A 13,055-nucleotide genomic window follows, 5' to 3' on the forward strand; every position below is an offset into this window, starting at 1 on the left:
GATCACTGGAATAAATAGAATTTGAATTGTTGAAGCTCTAATTCTTCTATTACAATATGAAAATTTTTATATATAGTTGAGAGATTTAAAACTTTTCCCAGTTTTTGAATTGTCCTTAACATTTTTCATCATTTCTATTTTTTCCCTTTAAAAATTTTATCCTCTTGAAATTGAAAAAGAAAATCATATTTCTCCAGTAAGAGCTGTCCTGTAATGTTTTCTTGTTTATTTCTTTTCTGTATGTGAATTCTCTAGAAACAAAACAAAAATAGTTGAGTTCCTATTGATAAAGAATTTTTTTCAAACTTGGTCTTTAGCATTGTGGATGCATAATCTAACAGTAAATTATCTTTTAATCTGAAGCTTCAGTTTGATTTACACTTTTGCTTGTTTGGTTAGTTGATTTTTTTGGTCATATTCCTCAAATTGTAGGAAAATGTAAAGGAAGATAGTCACATATGCATTACAAGGCCAGTCACCACTGGAAAGACAGCACAATTAAGAAAGATAAGTACTATTGAGTGATTTGTCCGATTTGCCTGAGACTTGACAGTGCATACTTTTTATTATAGGACTAAATATAAAATTCATCCAATATATATTTTCATAAAATTTTATTTCTTTGGAAGAATATCTGAATTTTCCCTATATTTATGCAGCTAGAGATCATCCATAGGGGATTGATAGCCCTTATATGTACTTTTTCAACCTAAGAAACCCTTTTTATGGGGATTCCCTGGTGGCACAGTGGTTAAGAGTCTGCCTGCCAATGCAGGGGACACAGGTTTGAGCCCTGGTCTGGGAAGATCCCACATGCCGCGAAGCGGCTAGGCCCGTGCACCACGACTACTGAGCCTGTGCTCTGGTGCCCGCAAGCCACAACTACTGAGCCCGTGTGCCTGGAGCCCGTGCTCCACAAAAGAGAAGCCCCCGCAGTGAGAAGCCTGCGCACCACAATTAAGAGTAGCCCCGCTCGCTGCAACTAGGGGAAGCCTGCGCGCAGCAACGAAGACCCAACACAGCCAAAAATAAATAAATAAATTTATTAAAAAAACAAAATCCTTTTTAGGATTTAAGGATAGCTTTCCTTATTCATACAAAATTGTACCAGTATGCTTTCCTTGTAAAATACTCCCTGAAGGTTGGATCAGCCTTGCAGACAGCCTTATGCCTTTGAATCTGGGTGTACCAAGAGTTTCTGGTGGTGAAGTAATAAAAGGTATTGATTTTATTTATTATACTTGCATGAAAAGGCTGTTTAACCAGATTGATGGGATGGAGGATTACTAAAAATATTTTTATAGGGTTAGGAAATTTGAATCTTGTATACAATGCTGAATTTAAACATATTGCTGGGCTGAAAGCAGGCATCTTATAAACAAACTCTTGCAATGAACCACTCTTGCATGGCTATTAGTCGTCAATACATTTTTATTAAGTGCACACCATGTTTGAAGCACTGTGTTAAATCATCTTCTATCTCAAAAGTTTTCTTTTTTTGACTTTTGCATATAAATTGGTAAAAAAAGATTGGTAAAAAATTTTATCATTACCCAAAATAGGTATACTCAAGTTAAAAAATTTAAGATATAATTTGCATACAATGAAAAGCACAGATCATAAATGTTCATGTAGATTATGACAAGGCATGTACTCCTGTAATGCACATCCTTGTCAATCAAGGCAGACATTTCCGTCACCAGGAAAATTGCCTCAGATCACTTCCCAATCAGTCCCCTTCCCTCCCATAAATAACCACTGATCTGATTTCTATCACATGCACTCTTGTGTCTGGCTTCTTTCACTGAATACAGTACTTTTGAGATTCATACCTCTTATGTGTATCAGCAATTAGTTCCTTTTAATTGCTGACTAGTATTCCATTGTATGAGGCATGGGCAAATTTCCCATATCCCTCTGAGTATTCCCCAGTGGAATGAGAGTACAGACAGAATGTGAGGGCTATCCTTTGTTTCCTCCACTCCGCATACGCATACGTTTAAACCATTTTTCCTGAAAGTTCAAACCTTGCACTTCCTTTATCAGTATCACTAGGGCCCCACTATGAGATCTGATCTTATTAGATCAGAATGTAAATACAGGGTAGAAGAAGACCTGGTATTTCGAGCAAGCTCTCTATGGGATGCTGAACATCCCATATGAACATTAATGACTGACACTATTGCTTTAAGCAAATATTTTGCAAATATAAAGTATTAAGGAAAGGGCTAGAAGAATAAGAAACAGAGTGGCCAAATTGCTCCCAGTAATTCATGTTCATGGATTGAACTAAGCAAATTTCCAAGATGATAAGAAGACTGTGGGAGGTGACAGGAGCTGGAGTCTTTCCTCAGGGGTGGGGTGAGGGAGACCTAGTTAATTAGCATGGAAATAGAGAATGGGACCTAAGCAAGTCACTCCCCCTTTCTGTGCTTGTAAAGATGGGTTTGGGGAAAACAAAAGCGGAAAATGTGAGAAGGGAAGAAAGTGAGACAGTTGGTGGTGTCTCACAGGGAGAAAAAAACAGATTTCAGTTTACCAAAAGAACCAAAGCCTTTCCTTGCATTCCTTCCAGATCACTCTCCTCCCACCTGCTGCCTCCCTGAGGGCTACCAACCTCACCTGTTTCTTCCTTGTTGTTGCCTCCCAGCAGAAATGTGAGTACAGCTCAAAATGAAACGAGCAAGTGTATCGGTGCCCCGGAATCACTGGTTAAAAGACACAGCCCAAAGAAATGGGATCTTTTCTCTCAAGGGCAGAGATAAGGTGCTTAAATGCCAACATGATAAGAGCAAGATAAATAATAGCAACAAGCCTTGTGATGCACCCAAAAATGTCAGGCTGGCGCCACATGCTGTCCAGTGAAGTGTTTTGGATGATCTAGGGGCTGGGAGGGCACTGTATAATTTTCATTCATACAATTTATTCTTTTGAAATGACAAACTACTATGAAATGTTTCTATCACTTCAGTGAAGTGTCTGGCTATCTGGTGCTTGCAGTCTTGGCACAGACACTGTGCACAGATAAACATACGTCTTGTATTTCATCTGTCTTTGTTCAGTGCTGCTTGGGGCATATCTCCTCTGCTGCCAGCAGTCCTGGAGGGTGGGACTCAGAGCTATGGCTGTGCCTATCAAGAGGCTAATGCATCCCCACCCTCTACTCACCTTGGGCCTTTTCTCCTCTCCTCCCTTCTCAGGACTCAGCGGGGGAGATGAGATAACTGAGGTCATTCTGGCCATTATCCTTGCCAGAACTTTCCTCTTCCTCAAGGGAAAAGCTTTGGCCTAAACTTACATGCCCATTAGGTATTTTAGAACACAGGATGTTAGTGGAATATGGTCTAATAAAAATACAAAGCAATCTTCACTTTCATTATTGTCTTGATGTTAGTAGTAATACTGATATAGTTCATTATACTATATTTTATTGGTATTATTTTGAAGTTATTATGGTTATGAATAAGGGATTATGTTTTTTTAAATGTTTAAAATTTTGAGATGTTTTAAAATTCAAAATGTTAAAATACCCCAGCTCTGTCCACTGAACAGATCCAGCAGCAATGACAACTCAGTAATAATGACAATGTTAGCACCCAAACTCTGGTCTCTGAAGACTGTTTCCTACTGAAAGGAACCAGTGATTGCTGATTCCAGATGTGGAATGGCAAACGACAAGCCGAGACTTGATCATCTTGTTATGCTAGAAAGCAAGGAAGCTGTCCATTGGCTAAAGGTGGACAATTTTACCATCAAATGGAAGATGACAGCAATTGATTGAAACACACTGATTAAATAAATATGCATGAATTTATGATACTCAAAAGAGAAAGCCAAAGCAACAACTCATTTGTCATTATTAGAGGTAGTCAACTCTGTACTCTGAAAATTAGTATTTAAAGGGAAAAAAATTGTCTTGATCTGCCTTTCCTGTGAAAATCTATTTGCAAGTTACAAAATAGCCCCAGGGGATGAGAGAATGTTTTCTTACAGAAGTATTTTAACTAACAAATGTAGAAGGAATGATAGAATAATTCACCATTCTGTAACATCTAATGAAATAATTGATTCAGGCAATAAACATTTATGGATGCTAAAACTAAGAAACTAAATATTAATGAGGAACTGGATATTCCAAGGGAGCCAAAAGGTCACCTTATAACTTTACAACTACCGATCAATCGGCATCTTTAAAAGGAGGACAAAGAGGTATTATGTACTTCCTCATGTAGTTTCACATGAAGTATTGATTCACAGGACCACCTGTGAAGTATCTGTGCCAAAAATGTTAACACTGAATCTAATCAAGTCTTTATAGCTAATTTCCAGTTACAGAAACATAGGTGATAGGAAACAAGTTGAAAAGAATCAGCAAAATCTGGAATGTTATGGAACAACTGACCCAGTCTCTTCACGAAGTCAATTCTTGAGAACAGGGTGATGCGGGGGGATGAATGTGCCAGACAAAAGAGACTTAAGAGACATATCAACTTAAACAGCAGCAGCAACAAAATTCCCTTATGTTAGTTAATTCTATACCTTGAATTTGCGTATATATTGATATTTAAGCAAAGGACTGTGGTTGATTTTTTGACTGGTGTTGTGCTTCTGCTAACCTCTAGTGAAGACTATGGCTGGCGGGTGATTCCTGCACCCCCTCCCAAATTCTCTGCCCTCCCCTTCCTACCTCCATCAAAATCCAGAGGGGACAAGTTCATGAAACTAATAGCAAGTATAGGGGCATAAACAGACATAAATAGTTCTTACTCAAAATGGAGTTTCTCTGAGGCCATCATGGATTGGGGGGAGAGATCACAGAGTCAAATGCTGTAATAAAAACCAGATAATTTTGTGATCAGTAAGTTAAAATTACATATGTTGAGATAAAAGCAATCAAATCTCATGCTCAATGAATAAATCATTGTGCACTGTGCAGGACTGTGTTGCAGGGTTCTAAAAAGAAATTTCCCCTGAACAGTGTGTAGAATATTAATAGTCGATTAGAGTTCTCTCTTTAAGTGTCAGATATAGGTAGATCTAGTGGGAACAGTGATCCAAAATACAAACCCCATTTAATCAGCCCCCTCTGTTTAAAATTCAGAGCATGTTTTTATACATGTACAGGAGTGTGTGTGTATTTATCCAGTTTCATTGAACTTATGGTCATTCACACTGTTGGAATTATCCGGACTTGTTTTTAAAGATTTTATTTAATTGGATGAGTTTCTTAGTGAATCACAGCTAGATGCTAAACAGTTCCAAGATAGTGGTAGAGATTAAATATCCTTAAAAGGAATATTAGGGTATAGAATAAACTTAATTATGTAATAGACCATAATCTACCTAGATCAGTGATTGTTTCTACTTTTTCTTTTCTTTTCTTTTTTTTGGTCAGATTCCTTTGAGAATCTTATGAATATTCAAGATTCTCTTCAGAGAAAGATGTAAACATGTGAAAAATTAGTCCACAATTTCCGAGAGTTCCTGCCAACTCCCCATTGTGGCAGATTGCATTTTCCAGAGATGGCCATAATAATAGCTTCCATCCCACATGCACTTCTGCAGTGCAACTTGCTGCTCTCCCATCAAAAAGTAGAGTCTAATGCATCGCCCCTTGCTTCTGTGAAGGCTTGAGTGATTTGCTGAAACAAAAGAATGCAGTGGAAGAAATATTCTGGGACTTCCAAGGTTAGATCATTGGGAGTCTTGCAGCTTTTCCCTGGGACTTTTGGAACACTCACTCTTGGGAGTGTTCACTCACAGGACACTCCACCCCCTAGCATAGCCACCATGTGGTAAGGGTCACAAACTACAAGGAGAGGCCACATGTGGCCACTCAGGTTAGCACATTCAACTGAGCTCATAGCCAACAACTACTACCAATTGCCAGTCCTACGGGGGAACCATGTTGGACACTCAGCCCAGTTGAGCTATCAGATGAGTCAGCCCCAGCCAACATCAGATTGCAGTTGCATGAGAGACACCCAGATGGAACTGCCCACCTGAGCACAGCTGACCCACAGAACCATAAGTAATAATAACAAAATGTTGTTCTAAGCTACAAAGTTTTGGAGTGATTTGTTACACAGCAGTAGATAACTGTAACACCCACAGACTCCTGTTGAGAACCACCCTTAGTGATTTATTGAGAAAAAGGAATAAAGTTAATAGATTGTAGTTAAAAATTCTTAGGCCCAATAATTTAGTAGGGGTACATTAGTATATCTTATGAAAATTACTACCTAGGATTTGAACAGTTTTTTTTTTTTTTCATTTACAAATCTGTATGAGTATACCTGGCTATTCACAAAGGGTTTTCCTAGTACAACCAGTAATTCTTATATAATACCTGGTATCATTTTACATTGGATTTGGATGATTCTCACATTAAATTTCTTCTCCCTTCTCTTTCCTCTCTCTTCCCTTCTGCTTCTCTCTCTCCCTTATCCACCCTGTTCAAATACATACAAAACCCACACATATTACTATATTCTCATGTTATATGTGGTCAGTATCTCAAATCCTCATATCCCCAACCAACAGCTTACCATTAACACTCTTGATTTTAATATCAGATTTAATATCAGATAACATTGAGAAGAAAAACATTTTGAAGACAGTTGTTTCTATGCTTTGACCCAGAAATTCCACTTGTAGATATTTTTTTCCTTAAAAATAAATGGTTAATTTAGGTAAAGATTTAGGATGTTTATCACAACATTACATATAATAGGGGGAAAATTGGAAACAACCTAAATGCACATCAATAAGCTGTTCTATGCTACAGAATACTGTGCAACAATTAAAATGAGGTAAAACTACTCATATTGACACGGAAAAATGTTTAGGATATACTGCTAAATGTGAAAAAAGCAAATTGCTAAATACTAGGTATAAGATTTTAATAAATAACAATAAAACACATATGTGTGTGTATAGAAAAAGCTCTAGAATTACATACCATGCTGTTAACAGAGGATACCTGTAGGTGGTGGGACTATAGGCTGACTTCCACTTTCTATTTTCAACATTTTTGTATTGTATGAATTACTTTTGCAATACTAACAATTTTAAAAGTAATGTTTTATTTAAATGTTGTATAAAAGGAAAAATTCATAAAATAAAATAGACTGTAGGCTTACGTATTATTTCTAAAAATTTTCTTTCTCAGTGTATGAAGAAAGAATGGGGTAATGGTTCAGTGAATCATGTCCTCATCCATAAAATTTTTTAAGGAATTGTCCTAATATATTAAACCTTAATAACTTGGCGCCATATCTCCTGACATTCATGACTTTGGACTTTCATTCCTATATATTATTTTTCAAATATTACTAAATAGTTTTCACATGTATGTATTTTACATCCTCAACTGTATAAACTCCTTGGTTTTTGCCTTTTCTTTCTCTTATACAGTCTTCTATGACCAATAAATGCTAAGGACTTTGCTGGTTAAGGGGCTAATACAGGCGTCATCAAACAATGGCCTGGTGGGTCAGATCTGACCAACTACCTACTTTTGTACAGCCCAAGTGCTAAAAATAACTGTTACATTTTTGAATGATTAAAAAAAATCAAAAGAAGAGTAACATTTTGTGACATGTGAAAGTTATGTGAAATTCAAATTTGTATCCATACACAAAGTTTTACTGGAACACAGACACACTTGTTTGTTTATGTATTTATTTTCTGTGGCTGCTTTCACACTATATCAGAGTTGTCACAAAGACTATATGTCCCCACAAAGCCCCAAATATTTACTAGCTGGTTTTCACAGAAAAAGTTTGCCAGCCCCTGAGTTAACATTATGTGTGTAAGTAGCATCAGTTCTTTTAAAAATATCTGCTATTGTAGAGTGCCTTTAGTAGTATGGTAGATTGCATTGATTTTCTCAATTCTTCTCTGCTGCTTTTTTTTTTTTTTTTTTTTGCGGTACGTGGGCCTCTCACTGTTGTGGCCTCTCCCGTTGCGGAGCACAGGCTCCGGACGTGCAGGCTCAGTGGCCATGGTTCACGGGCCCAGCCGCTCCGCGGCATTTGGGATCTTCCCGGAAAGGGGCACGAACCCGTGTCCCCTGCATCGGCAGGCAGACTCTCAACCACTGCGCCACCGGGGAAGCCTTCTGCTGCTTTTTTAATAGGATTATACATCATATCTTTGTGCCCATGACATTGCAATGTCTCTCAGTAAAGTAGACCCATACACCCCTGCCCCAATGTTTTAGGCTTGGTCATGGTATGCTTTGGCCAACGGAATATTAGCAGATGTGATGTGAGCGAGGCTTTATACGTGCTTGCAGAGTTTGGCCTGGATTCTTGAGTGTCTGTGATCTGCCATGAGGTAGCAGCCATCTGTCTAGGTAACTATTGGGCCCAGAGTGAGAGACTCACAGAACGTACCTGATCTTGAAGCAGAGTCAACTCAGTCAGTGCACAGACCCATGAGTGAGAAATGAATGTTTGCTGTTAAGAGTCGTTGAGGTTTGTGGATTCTTTATTATGTGGAAATCTGACTAATACTGTGGGATTCATCATTCATTAATTACGGTGATGTTTGTGTAGCTCTCCTATGCTAAACATATAGAAACTGGAAATCTCATTAGATTTAGAAAGCAGTGATATAGATTACCCCAGGTAACCAGTAAATGTAATATATTTTTACTGCTTTATGAGTATAGTCATAAGTTTGAGAAAAATCTATTTATCTTTTTCACCAAGCTGTTCTAATGCCTTGAAATCACATTTTCAGTGGACTTATTGTCCAATATTATGAAAGCTACTTGGTTGATGTTAAAATGAATGAACTGAACGTCTATGGTTCTTTATTCCCCCACTGCTCTTGTTTGATGTATGATGTGACATGCAGTTGTACGCATTTCTGTATGTGATTTCCGAGTCTTGAAATGCAAACATATTTTTACCTATAAAATGGGAATCCTTTGTTGATATAAAATTTTGTTCTATTCTAAGCTCATATTCAAATTTGGTGCTATTTCCCATAAGCATTTAGAATCTGGTTATATTACTGAAGATGTATAATTTCCTTAAAGCAAGGTTTTTTAATAGTAGCACTATTGATGTTTTAGGCTAGAAAATTATTTGTTGTGAGTGGCTGTCCTGTGCACTTGACCACTTTAGTAGCTTCCCCAGCCTCTATACACACTAGATGCCAGTAGTGCCTCTCCAGATCCACTCCCCCCTCCCCACCCTGTGCAGTCATCAATGATCAAACATGTCTTCAGACATTTCTATATGTTTTCTGGGAGGTAAAATCACCCAGATGAGAACTACTGCCTTAAAGAGTGAGTTTTAAGGCAGTAGTTTTCATACCTGGTTACATATTATAATAATCTAGTAAGTTTTTTTAACATCTTGTTTTGAAATAATTTTAAAATTACTGACAAACTGCAATTACCGTACAAAGAACTCTCATGTCCCACTTGTTAATATATGCCAGATGTGCTTTTTCATTCTTTTTCTACATATATGCATAGATGCTTTTTTCTGGATCATTTGGGAATAAGTTTCAGGCAGGATGCCCTCTTACCCCTTAATGTTAAGTGTGTATTTCCTAGGAATAAGGATATTCTCTTACATAATCACAGTATGAGTAACAAAAACAGGAACTTTAAGATTAATACAATATGAATATTAATTAATCCACAGTCCATATCCAAGTTTTGCCAATTATCCCCCAACGTGGCTATTTTTTTCACAGTCCAGACTCCAGTGAAGGACACATACTGTAGTTTGTTATCATATTTCTTAGTTTCCTTTAATCTAGAGAAGTTTCTCAGCCTTTCATTGGTTTTTATAACCTCAATATTTTTCAGGAGTACAGACTACTTTTTTTGGTAGAACGGCTCTCAATTTGATTGTGTCTGATGTGTCCTCGTGATTAGATTCAGGTTGTGCAATTTTGGCAGAAACATTATGAGAGTAATGCTGTGAACTTCTCAGTGCATCTCATTAGGAACCACATGATGCAGGTTAATCCCTTTATTGGTGATGTTAACCAGTCATTTTGTTAAGGTGGTGTCTTAGTTTCCTAGGGCCACCATAACAAATCATCACAAATTGGGTGTTTAAAACAACAGAAAAGTTTTCTCTCACAGTATGGAGGCCAGAGTCCAAAATCAAGGTGTCATCAGGGCTGCACTCCTTCTGGAGGGTCTAGGGTATAATCTTCCCTTGCATCTTCCGACTTCTGGTGGCTGTCAGCATTTCTCACGGCTGCCTCATGCCAATCTCTGCCTCTATCTTCACATGGCTTTCTTTTCCTTCTCTATCCCTGCCTTCTCCGCTTCTGGTCTCTTATAAGGACACTTGTCATTGGATTTAGGGCCTGAGTAATCCAAGATGATTTCATCTTGAGATCTTTAACTTAATTATATGTGCAAAGACCCTTTTTCCAAAGAAGGTCACATTCACGTAACCTCCTAATCCTGGGTGTTAGGATGTGGATCTGTCTTTTGGGGGCCACCATTTAAGCCAGTACAGGGGGCACATGCCAGGCTTTTTCACTGTAAAGTTACTATTTTTCTTTTTTCATTAACAAGTAATTAATGGGGAGGTACTTGAGACAATGTAAACATTCTATTCCTCACCAAACTCTCACCCATTGGTTTTAGCATCTATTGGTGATTCTTGCCCAACTAGAGATTTTCTAATTGCATTATTCCTTCTACATTTATTAGTTGGCATTCTATTGTAAGAGCCTTTCCTTCCTTCCCTTCCTCCTTCCTTCCTTCCTTTTTCATTTCAATATAGACTTATTTTATTAATGGGTTATAATATATTATTGTTATTATTTTATTTTCATGCTCAAAATTTCCCAAAGGTGGCCAGCAAGAGCCCCATTAAGTAGGCTTCTGTATCCTTGGACATGATCCCCACCATTCCTTGAGCAATTTTCTTTCTGGCACAAGAAAATGTTCTAAGCTCATCTTAAATGTTCTAAGCTCATCAAGCTTTTCTACCTTGGCCCTAGAATCAGCCACTTCACCAAGGATCCTTGGTTTCTTTTGGTGGGGAATAATATTTAAAAACCAAGATCTGGGTGTCTGAGAAGCTTTTTTAAATAAAAAAAATTTGGGCCCTACTTTCAAAGATTGTAATTCACAACAAGTCTTTGAGTAGGACCCAGAAATGTGAGTGTGTGTGTGTAAAGTTTCTGATAGTTTTGTTGCATAGCAGTGTGTGGGAATTACTGCTCTAATACCTTTAAACCATGATTTAGTTCACACTACATTTTTCAGAGCACATTTTTTATCTAAAAGGACAAATAATTGCTTCATATCTTAATTACTGGATACCAGAAAACTAAGCAAGATAAAACCTACACTATCTGAAAAGAACATGCTAGATGTCAGTGATGAATGTCTGAGATGGAAAATGTGTTCCATAATGTAAAATAATTATTGATTACAAAATCGTCAACTTAGATTCAAGTCTAGATATAATTACAATCTCAATTAAAAACAAAAGTAGACATTTTACTTTTAAACTGCATTCCTCTGACTATAATCTCTCTCTGTCTCATACACACAAAAGAATGCATCACTTTGTGGGAAGGGGTGCAGGGAACACAAGAGTTTTCACAATGGAATAGAAAAATCATTTATTTCAATATCTGTTGCCTGACTATCTTCAATAATTGATAACTCAGAGAAGGAACAAAATTACTTCAGTGAAGCCAATTGTACTGTTGAATAGTTATATCACATTTTGGTATTGAACATGAAAAAGCATTTTTCCCATATGAAATTTTGGGTTAATCTTTTTTTATTCCTTAAAAAAATAAGAGCATTCCAAGGAGCTAACGTTTCTATATTTGAGAAAGAATTTCTTGTTCTATCTACAGGTGATCTGCATATATATTGAGACTTTGGGTCCTTAACTTTGCCTTTGGAAAAAGGAATACAATATACCTCCTCTTTCAGATAGCAGCACTTTCTTCCCCACTGAAAATCACTGAGGTAAATTAGAAGAAAATCCCCCATTGGAGTAAGAATTATAATTCTTATTATCAACAAATAATAATAGTTGTCATTTTTGAGTTTGTATCAGGAATTTTGCATACAATCTCTATTTTACAATAAGGAAAATAAGTATAGGTAAATGAAATAACTTGCCCAAGGCCACGTAACTTGCAAATGGCCAAGCCAGGACCCAAGCCCAGTCAGGATAGGCTAGGTTATGTTCAATAACAAACAACCCCCAAATCTCAGCAGCTTATAATAAAAAAAGGTGCAGCTCATGCTAAACATGCACCTTGGTTTTTTTGTGGCTCTACTGAGTTTCATCTTCATTCTCTAACCCCGCTGACAGTGAAACCTCTGTTTGGAATATTGCCAGGAGTTGCAGCAGAGGGGAAAGAGAGTATTGTGAACCACACAGTGGCTCTGAACCCTTCTACTTGGCAGAGAAACAGAATGGTTTCAGTGCAGCCAGCTGCAGCATTAAACAGCTATGTCACATTTTGGTTTTGAACATTGATAATTTGTATTTCAATGTCCAGAGCAAGTTATGGCCAAACTTGATGTCAGCGAGGTGGGGGAGTATAATCCTCTCACAGGTAGGGGCAGCAAATCTTTGCGAACTGTAACCAGCTTACCATAGACTGGTGTGCAGATGGCATAATTTAACCGTAAGCCAGTGTAGCAGTCCCCTGGTCTCAGCAATTGGTCCATATTGGTCCAATCAGAAGACTGTTGATTGATGGTTTGGAGAAGAGTTGACCTTGCTCTTTCTCTAATATGGGGCTGCTGCAACCTTTTTTCTGTCACAAGGGAAGAAGTGTGACAAAAAGCTGATATATGCAGCAAGGCAGGGTCAAGAGAAATGGAACCCCAGCACTGAGGACCTCATGAATCTCTGGAACAGCTCACCCTGAGGGTGGTCCAACCTCTGAACTTTCCAATGTTATATCCTAGTAAATTCCCTTAGGTTAAACCAGTTTGAATAAGAACTTCTTTTACTTCTATTTGTAAGTGTTAATATTAAAATCCAAGACCTATCAAAGTCCTAATCTTTGTCTTGGAAGAAGTACGTATG

The 13,055-nt window shown here is 37.6% G+C and overlaps 1 protein-coding gene across 1 annotated transcript in view; it reads left to right on the plus strand.

The window, feature by feature from the left end:
- Positions 1-2,575: 2,575 nt before the first annotated feature.
- Positions 2,576-13,055, plus strand: part of NABP1 (nucleic acid binding protein 1) — a 94,464-nt gene continuing 83,984 nt past the window's right edge. Inside the window, exon 1 of the mRNA XM_033400314.2 lies at positions 2,576-2,657. The gene's annotated coding sequence lies outside the window, so the exon portion shown is untranslated. The remainder of the gene's footprint in view (positions 2,658-13,055) is intronic.

Source organism: Orcinus orca, chromosome 7, assembly GCF_937001465.1.
Source record: "Orcinus orca chromosome 7, mOrcOrc1.1, whole genome shotgun sequence".
Lineage (NCBI taxonomy): Eukaryota > Metazoa > Chordata > Mammalia > Artiodactyla > Delphinidae > Orcinus > Orcinus orca.